At 41.1% G+C, this 9,360-nt stretch overlaps 1 long non-coding RNA gene across 1 annotated transcript; it reads left to right on the top strand.

The window, feature by feature from the left end:
• Nucleotides 1-1,097: 1,097 nt before the first annotated feature.
• On the top strand, nt 1,098-2,012 carry LOC131582699 (uncharacterized). Its single transcript, XR_009278382.1, has 3 exons — nt 1,098-1,192; nt 1,284-1,354; nt 1,786-2,012. It is a non-coding gene; the product is annotated as an uncharacterized LOC131582699 (long non-coding RNA).
• The last annotated feature ends 7,348 nt before the right edge of the window (nt 2,013-9,360 follow it).

Genomic DNA, 9,360 nt, shown 5'->3' with positions numbered 1-9,360 from the left:
AGCGTAGGGGAGTATACTATTCTTTATCTAAAAATGAATTAGTTCTAATGTTATAAAAGTGTAAGAACATAAAACTCATCTTTTATGTCCTTAGTCTGAAATCAGATTCAGCTACTGTCCTTGCATCTGTTTGAAGTTGGTATGGGTTGAGGTGAACACCTGGCTATTTTAGAAAGGCTTTCTTTCCTCCCCTGTTGTGAACTTTTCCCATTCCACAAAGCTTTCTTTTTTAGTTACCAAGTTGGTTGCAATTCTTTTGAGTTACTGAAGCTCATGGGAAACCAGAAGGGCAGCAGAAACGGTGAGGGCGGTTCAGGTTTTAAATATGAATATTCTTGGATGCATAGGATTAGAGTATAGTGGTTTTTTGTAAATTAAATACTGCTTTAATGACTGAAAATTATGCGGAAGTCAGCAAAAAATATTGTGACATCTGCTTAATTGGATTATTTTATTAAATGCTGATGCAAAAAGAAATTGCATCTACACTCTTGACAGCTATTGATGTGCTGAGTCTGATTCCTTGGATGAATACTAGGCACAAACTCTATCAAACCTGGTGACCTACATTATGGTCATGGATTAAATCTTTGCTTAGAACCAGCCTCGGATGACATCTGTTTGTCATGAAATAAAATCTGGCTTTAACTTTTCATACCAATTGCACTTCATTTGTCAGTTTGTTTTAACTTGTGTGCAAGTTAACATTAATATCAGAGAGTTTGCCTTTGCAGTGTGCTCATGCTATGATTAGTAACACTGCAGGTCAGTGTGCTCTGTTGTTAATACCCGGGGGACTGGTGGCTCAGTGCCTGTACATCTTTTAAAGCAGGGCTCTGAATGAGAGAGGCCAAGGCGTTTGTAGCTCTTGGGGTGTGGTGCCACTGCTTTGGCTGCAGTGCTCATTGTTCTATCTGCTTTCAGTTACCTCTTCTCAGGCATTTCTTAAGCCTGGTAGTTTTACACAGTTAAAGGAGTGTCCTGTACAAACAAAGGTAGATTTTACTGTTTGTTTTGAAACAGTTGACAATAAACCACAAAAACTATTTCCAAACAGGACTCTCAGATGCAAAGGATAATCCTCTACTTGTTCTTTTAGCACCTGTTAAAAGGTTTGGGCTTCTGGGATGTTCTTGACATCAACCTGCAAAATGGCCACAGCTTGGAGGGACACCTGACCTTTTGCCACTAGGTGAGTGACAAAGCCCTGTAGCTGTTTGGTTTAATAACTGTAAATCATTTATGGTTAGAACCTGATGCTAACAACTACACATCTATTCTAGCTGGGGAACTTCTTATCATTTAAATAATTAAAACAGCAGCCATTCTTCTTCAACTCCTGTCAGCCTGAAAGGTACTGTTTCTATGTTGAAAACAGTTCCTTTCTCACTCCCTCCCTCCCCCTTACTCAAAAATCCACTACCATGTGTTTATACTAAAAGAGACCGAACAACCAGGTTTTTTAGCCAAGTGTTTAATTTACTAATAACACTTTATGTGTTTTTGTGGCCCCTCTGACTTGTGTCATTCCTATCCAGCTATGGGCATCTGTGCAACTGCCTGATTCGTTCCCTTTCAGAGTGGGACACCACAAGGACATGGAACACACAAAAGTGTGTATCAGATCACTAGGTTTGATAATACAATAAAATGCAACATTAAGGTGGCAATTAACCTATCACTGATAAAAAAGGGGGTTGATTTTTAGATGTAAGCAGATATGGGGAGGATGACCAAGTACAGAAACTACAACTGTCTTACAGTATTTGTTATATTTTGTCACAGCCATTCGTGTTAAACCAGTGCAGCACCAACGGGGAGCTTTAGCTAAGACACTGCTGACAGCACTGAAAATAGTGGAAGTCCTGTAACCACCATCACACCCTCTGTCACCTGCAAGAAATGAAAAATTTAAGAAGGCTTTTCCATTTAAACAGATGCTCATGAATGTCATTGCTGCACCTTTGTGATTTTAAATTAGAGGTTGTAAACAGTCACAGAATAAAGTTGCATGTTTTACACCAGTTTCAGCTTGTGTTTGAACTTTATCAGACTATTCAGATCATATTGGGCAGGCCTCATCAGACCTGGCTTTCTCTGCATGTTGGGTAGGATGGATGGAATTTCTCTTAATTCATGGAAAGTCCCTCAGTCATTTCTGCATTTTACCTTAGAGAGATGAAGGTGAAGACACTGACCAAGAATTGTTGGTGTGAATTGCTGATCTGCCAGGTATATTTGACTTAATCCATGCAAAATAAATGGCAGCTGCTCTGCCAAAATATTTAATATTAAGATTAAAATATTACTTATAGATTGAATATAAAAAAAACATGCCAGCAATGGTGACCTTGAAATTTTATGTGGATTTTTCCAAATTCTGAGAGAGGCAATTGTTTTCATACAGAAAATAGTTTAGAAATATGTGAAATACATGTCAAGTTACTGAAAGTAACTTTTGTAATGCACTAAATACAGCATTACCTGCAACCATAATAGGCACAGCACCTTTGCAGAAATGAGTAAAATTTTAAAATGATTGACATGTCTTTAAAAATGTAAAGTAGCCATTGCTTTAGATTTCTGGTGTGTGACAGCTGTTTTTCATAATAGTAGGAGAAAATTTCCACTGGTACTGAATTGCAAAGAACATAACTAGTATGTGTTTTTGTCAGTATATCAGAGTAATTAAATTGTTTTGTTCTTTCTGCAAGACAGACTGTCTAATGTCATCACGGTGCATTGTGTAGTGCAGCACTTCACTGTCTAGAAGGTTACATGGTGGCTTCAGTATTATGTTTTTCTGATAGTGCTTGCTGGATTTTCCCTATCACAACTCATTGTCAGATGAGTTTTCATTATTAAATTCATTCGATAATAAATTTATTTTTTTGACAAGAAACAATACTAGCTATAAATCTTAATGGAACAAAATTTATCTGCAGTTCAAACCACAGAAAATAGTTCTGTGCTTGAGAACTAAGTGGTGTCTTTCTGTAAGACCTGCCAATTTATTTTTATCTTGCAGCTTTTTTCATTCATTCATCATTTTCATTAATACATTAACAAAACCCTTAGGAACTATGTGTTAGCCCAGGAGTAAGTAATAATGTAGCTTACTATTTTTCAAGAATCTAATACCAATTTTTAAGAATGATTTGTGGTAAGTGATAGTGTAATGGTAGTGCCCTCATTGAACAGGTAAGTAGTCCTCAAAAGTATTGAATCTCATCTAACTCCTAACTATGAATTTATTTAGCTGTTGGTACTACGATGTCTGAGGGCTGCACACACTTACAAATTGCCCTGCTGGTGTCCATGTGAGGTAGGAGATTGCATAGGCTTTCCCAGGGGAACCTGGAAGCTTGTTTCAGAGTCTGGAATTGAACTAATTCTCTTGAGCCCCACAGTAGGTCCTTAATCACAAAATCATTCCCCACTTCCCCCAAAGGGATTAAATGTAATAACTTGTATCATTTAAGGGCTTTTCTTTTTTAACACTTGAGGTTGAGGGTTTGAGGTGAACTTTGCTAAAGAGCTAGCTGTCATGGTGTAGAATTTCTCTTTCCAAAGGCAGGGAGTGGGAAGTTGAGATGTTGCTCTGGCACACAGAGATTGATTGATCAGGCTCTGCTGGCCCTGCAGTGGTCTCTAGCTCTGAGTGGCACCTTGGTAAACACTAATCCCTCTCTGTCCTGAGGAAGGTGCTCAAACCAAGAGTGAAAGATGTACATACCTGCGCTGTGAAGAATGGAAATGAAGAGTAAAAAAGGGAAAAGGAATAATATGTTGCCATTTTAGGAGTCAGCTTGGGCCTCTGATTTAATATATGAACAGGAAATTTATGGGAGCTAAAAAACACAAAACCAGTTTTTACCTGCATTTGGACACAAGTGGAGCACTTCTGTGGATGCTTACTTTTCAAGTGAATTAGATTAAAGCTAATAAGTGTTTTGACATGAAATTAGCGTAAAACTAAATTCAGCACGTCTGCGTACAAAGGAAATAATGTTTGAAGCTTCAGTCATTTAAATACAGGAAAACAACCCACATAAACCAACCAAGCCAAACAAACAAACCCAAGCCTTTAAGAATGTTGTCATCTAATGTGAATTGTAATTTATTTTTCTGAGAGAACTTCTGAGCAGCATATGTACTTCTTTCATTGCCCTTCTATTTTCAGATTCTCACAAGTGGTCTTAAGCACTATTAGGCAAATAAAATGCTTGTTTCTCCTCCAATTAGGTGTTTGGGTGAGGTATTCTCTTTTAAAATTGGTTTAAAAGGACAGCAGCCCTTAAACATTCACAGTGCTGGGAAGTGTGGAAGAAGAAGCTATGAAGCACTGTACAGATGAGTAAAAAGAGAAGGTAAACTGAACTGTGGGCAGTTCCTAGGTCCAAGTGTATTTTGAAAGAGCTGGCAGTGCTTCCCTTCAGGAAGGAGCACAGCATTGCCCAGCACCAGAGTATCTCCTCTGCCCGGGAGTGTGAGGGCTCCAGCACAAACCTCCACATCCTGCTTGTGGAAAGCGAAGGGGAGAGGTCAAATTGCCACTTGGCTGCTTCTGCTGCTCGTTCTTGAGTCACCTGTGAGCTTCTTGAGGTGCCTCTGCTCCCCCCAGAGCCGCCGGCTGTGTGTGGAGCGTGGGGCTGTGTGAAACAGCCGCCCAGCTGAGGCCAGGGTGGAGAAGACAGACTTTCTCCATTGTCTGTCTTCAAACCTTTGTGTTACACCTGAGGATGGGAATAAACCCTAAGTTTGACCAGCATCAGGGCCCACAGGAGGGCTTGCTGAGAGCAGAAAATGGCTCTCAACACATCCTTTGATCAATCCGCTGTTTGTTTTCCGGGCAGGAATCGCTTGAGACCTACATCGCGTTTTACCAAAAAGAAAACATATCAGATGAGATTTTAACCAGAACCCTGCTCCAGTGATCAAGTAGAAAAAGGAGCAATAACTTTCATCTATAGTTAAGGCTGACATATTGCCCAGAGTGCTTGAATTATTGACTGCTCTTCATATCACAAGGACTGCTGTTGATTTCCAGTTCCTCAGGTCTCATGTGGTGATATATTTTAGAGGCACTGTATTTCTCAGCTTGGCCTCTTACATCTTTAGCTGGATTTAGTTTTCTGACAGAAAACTTGTATTTAAAATATTTTTCAAACACCAGTGCTATTCTGACCTGCTTTTGAACTCAAATATTGTACTTGGAGTAAATGAAAATGTTGTTGAAGTGTAGTCCCTCTGCAGAGGCCTGGTAAAATTTGAGTAACCAAGGCAGAAAAAAGTGATTTCCTCATTTAAAATGTGTATTTTGGGGCATAGAACTTTTCTGCAGTGTACCATCACCCTGGCTGCATCTCAGCCCGATGCTTGCCCTGGTGCCACGCACTTAACATGACAGAGGCAGGACAAGGAGTGAAGGGAGTGGGAGGCTGCCCATCTCCCCAGCTACTGGCTCTGCTGCACCTTTATGGTCAGAGCTGCCAAGGAGGAAAACAGCTGTCACTGCTAGCCCTTCACTGGGACCCTGGGAATTGAGCACAAATCGTGGAGGGCAAAGAGGCATCTGAAGCTGGTCTCCTGCTGGAGCAGATCAAAGTGACACAGAGAGCCTTGTAGCTGCTGCAATACAACCAAGAGGGAGGAACCAGTGCCCTCGCTTTGCCTTTTATTTCCATGGACAAAATGCAGGTGGCATGCTCTCTACCCACTGCAGACGGGGGAGGAAAGTGCACTGCTCCTTTTGCCTGTCTTTTCTTTTATCCTGTTGCTTCAGCAGCTGGCAGCTGGTGACAGGCAGGTGAGTGTTGTGCCAGGGGTGGGAAGCTCTCCCACTCCACCTTGAAGGCTGCCTGCTGCTGCAGTGTGTCAGGAGAAGGCCCCTGCTGCAGGTAAGAACTTCTTCATGATCTATTTGTCTGAAGTCATCTGCAAGCTGCAAAAGAAAGCTTCAGTTAATGCAGTTTTGCTTATGCTTGTTGCAAAGCTGCACGTAAAATCTCAGCACAGTTGGTTTAGCTGTTTCTGTACCTTGTGGGGCCCAGGCACAATATGAATCCTGGGTGGGCTGTGGGAAAACCTGTCAGCTCAATCCCCCTCAGACACTCACATGAGCCATGGGATTGAGAAAGATTGGTTTATGAAGGTGATTTCTCGTGTTTTCCAGCTGCAGAGCATGAGTAGGGTGACTGTAGTAGGGCAGCAGTAAACTGTCTTTACTGTCTAAACAGTCTTTGCAACAGATGTGCTGAAAAATACAAATAGTGATTGGCGTGTTAATTGCTGAGTGATGAGGGCTATGCTTTAGTCTGGGTGCACTGATGATTAAAATAATTAATCATCAAGCTTCCATCACCTTGCACTATCCGAATGCATGATGATGGAAGTTTGATGTTTAATTATTTTAATGCCTTTAGATACTATTATTTAAGCATTACCTAATTTTGCAGTCTTTCTCAAACTGTGGGTTTTTTTGTAGTTACCTGTGCTGCATAGTGTTGGGCATAAGTTCTTTATTGTGTTTTTAGTTTGCTTTTTTGTTTTAATGAGTTCTACTAAAGATGAGAGTGTTCTGTGGGTACCAGGCAGGATGCTGTTTACTCTTGTGTTTAGAAATTTTCACGTGTGCTTGGTTTTTCTTGGTTTGTGGGCTGAATAAATGGTGTGAGCCTAAGGCTCTTATCCTTTTTTTAGGCTCATTTGTGTGTTGTAAACTTCCTACTGATGTTTGTAAAGTACACATTTTATTGGGTATTTTCCTCTTCGGTACTTTTTCCTTATAATCCTTTTATAGTGCTTAATGGGGTGTAACACTGTTGGGGAGGTAAGTGGAACGTGTAGAGGGAAGAAAAATTCCATTCTCAAGTCTGTTATGAATGAAATTATGTACAGTGTTGGCTTGACAGTACTTAAGCTACTTTGATGTCTTAGCAGCTTCTTAATATCCCTTCAGTGAGAACTAATTGTTCAGAAATGTTCCCTGGCAAATTCTGGCATCCATAATTATAATTCCTGATTTCCTGCATAGATCTTAGATTCAAATCTAAGTCAGTAACTGAAAACTGTGGAGTTCTGATCATTTAATATATGTTCAGTGCTGGTTTATGTACCAGGGCTACATTAACAACACTAAAGCTGCAGTATCAAGTGTCTAGAAGATGATAAACTGAGTTCCCAGTTCAGTCCCATCCCAGGTGTGAATGATGATGTTGCCGTATTCCCTAGTTACAGTTGTCCTCTGTCGTGTGTGACTGTTGTTTACTTATTTGTGCAGGATGTTTGTCTCAATATATCTGGGGTGTTTTAAAATCAAAGCTGCCTTATGTAATAACGGCAGAGAGTGTTGCTGAAATCGGAAGGCTCCTCATAGATAAAAGTCAGCATGACACTGTAATTTTCTAAGGCTGTGATAAGGCTGAGAGCTGAGATACCACAAAAATCATTATGTTCTTCCTGGAGTTCTTGCCTATCACAGTATTTCTGTGTAACTTTGGGCAAACAATGTAGAGTGTCTGTAACTGGATCCTGTTTGTGTAAGGATTTCTTTATTTTGAGTACCCAAGTTGGTGTGCTGTCAGTGGATATCCCAAACTCTCTGACTATTTTGTCTTCAGTGACAAGGGACAAAGAAAAGTTAGGGGAAACAGGACGCTGCATCCAGTGTGTGGTAAATGCTGGATGATAACAGAAGGCACTCCTCTAGTTATATTCCCTGCTGTAAAAAACCCCAAGCTTGGTTATAAATGAAATGATGCATTGTTCCTTATCAAATAGACAATCACTCAGTTAAAGAAGTTGTGAATCATTATTTAAATATCTAATCTTGTAATCAGAGCATGTGCTATACTTTACATGGGTATTGGAAACACCTTCAACTTGGACACTTTCTAACACCTGATCACTTTGTTCTGCATCTGTAAGGCTTCATGAGGCTTCCTAGGGTGTGAAAAGCAAACAGAAGCATCACTGTATTGCTTTATGTAGAGTCAGTATTGCTTTACTGTATGGCTTTGCTTTATTTAGTAGAAATTTCCTACACATTTCAGTGCAAACCAGCTGTGGAACATTTTAATGATGTCTGCTTGGGTCCTTCTCTCTGACTTTTGGAGGGAAGAGTGCTGGACTGTGAAATTTGTGTAAACTAATGAGCTGTACTGAAGTAAGATATATCACAGATGGCACGAATGGAAGCAGAAACTTCTTGGAAATGTATCTGCTGCCTCTTGTGAGCTACTCTGAAATTGCAACAGGAGGTGTACTTGTTTCTCATGAAAGCTGAGAGGTTTCAGGCCCCTTCATCCTTCTCTATGAGTGTTTAGGCTCTTGGGCTAAATCTTTCTGAAATTCCAGCTATTGACAACTGTGTGGAAAGGCTGGAGGTAGAGACAGGCTGTGGGCAGGCTGAGTTGGCTTGTGAAGCCACTGTGCCATTGATAGGGCTCTTCTAAGTGATGGGAACCCTTTTGTGCCAAAAGTTTCAAACTTTTCAATAAGCAGCAAGGTAGTAAATAACCAAGATTTTGTTTCTGGGTGACTTGGTTGGCTAAGTGAACTCAGACAGCGAGCACAGGCACAGGCAGAGCTGGCTCTTGCACATCCAGGCACAAAGGAAGCAAGCTGTGGTTCAGCTGGGAGATGGTGCTTTGCAGCTGCAGCTCTATGAACGAGTGATGTCCTACACTGAAACACATAAGCAAAATCCTTGCATGGCTTTTTTCTCTTTTGGTTCCATTAGCACAAGGGAGAACCACTTTTATGAGTGCTGTTTTCAGAGGAAAAATACTGGAATTGCCTGGTTTGAGTCCATATTTTAGGGAGGATTTGGAGATACACCAGTATTATATTAGAGACCACAGAAATGAGCCATGGCTGAGAAAACTAGCCTCATGCTGTTAAAGTGTTAAGAGATTGATTTTTCTCAGGAAAGGAAAGGAAAGGAAAGGAAAGGAAAGGAAAGGAAAGGAAAGGAAAGGAAAGGAAGGAAGGAAAGGAAAGGAAAGGAAAGGAAAGGGAAAAGGAAAGGAAAGGAAAGAAAGGAAAGGGAAAGGAAAGGAAAAGGAAAGGGAAAGGAAAGGAAAGGGAAGGGAAGGAAGGAAGGGAAGGGAAGGGAAGGGAAGGGAAGGGAAGGGAAGGAACGGGAAGGGAAGGGAAGGGAAGGGAAGTGAAGGGAAGGGAAGGGAAGGGAAGGAAGGGAAGGGAAGGGAAGGGAAGGGAAGGGATAGGGAAGGGAAGGAGAAGGGAAGGAAGGGAAGGGAAGGGAAGGGAAGGGAGGGGAAGGGGAAGGGAAGGGAAGGGAAGGGAAGGGAAGGGAAGGGAAGGAGGAAGGGAAAGGGAAGGGAAGGGAAGGGAAGG

The sequence above is a fragment of the Poecile atricapillus genome, chromosome 10, assembly GCF_030490865.1.
Source record: "Poecile atricapillus isolate bPoeAtr1 chromosome 10, bPoeAtr1.hap1, whole genome shotgun sequence".
NCBI lineage: Eukaryota > Metazoa > Chordata > Aves > Passeriformes > Paridae > Poecile > Poecile atricapillus.
This window is presented reverse-complemented; position numbering and strand designations above follow the sequence as displayed.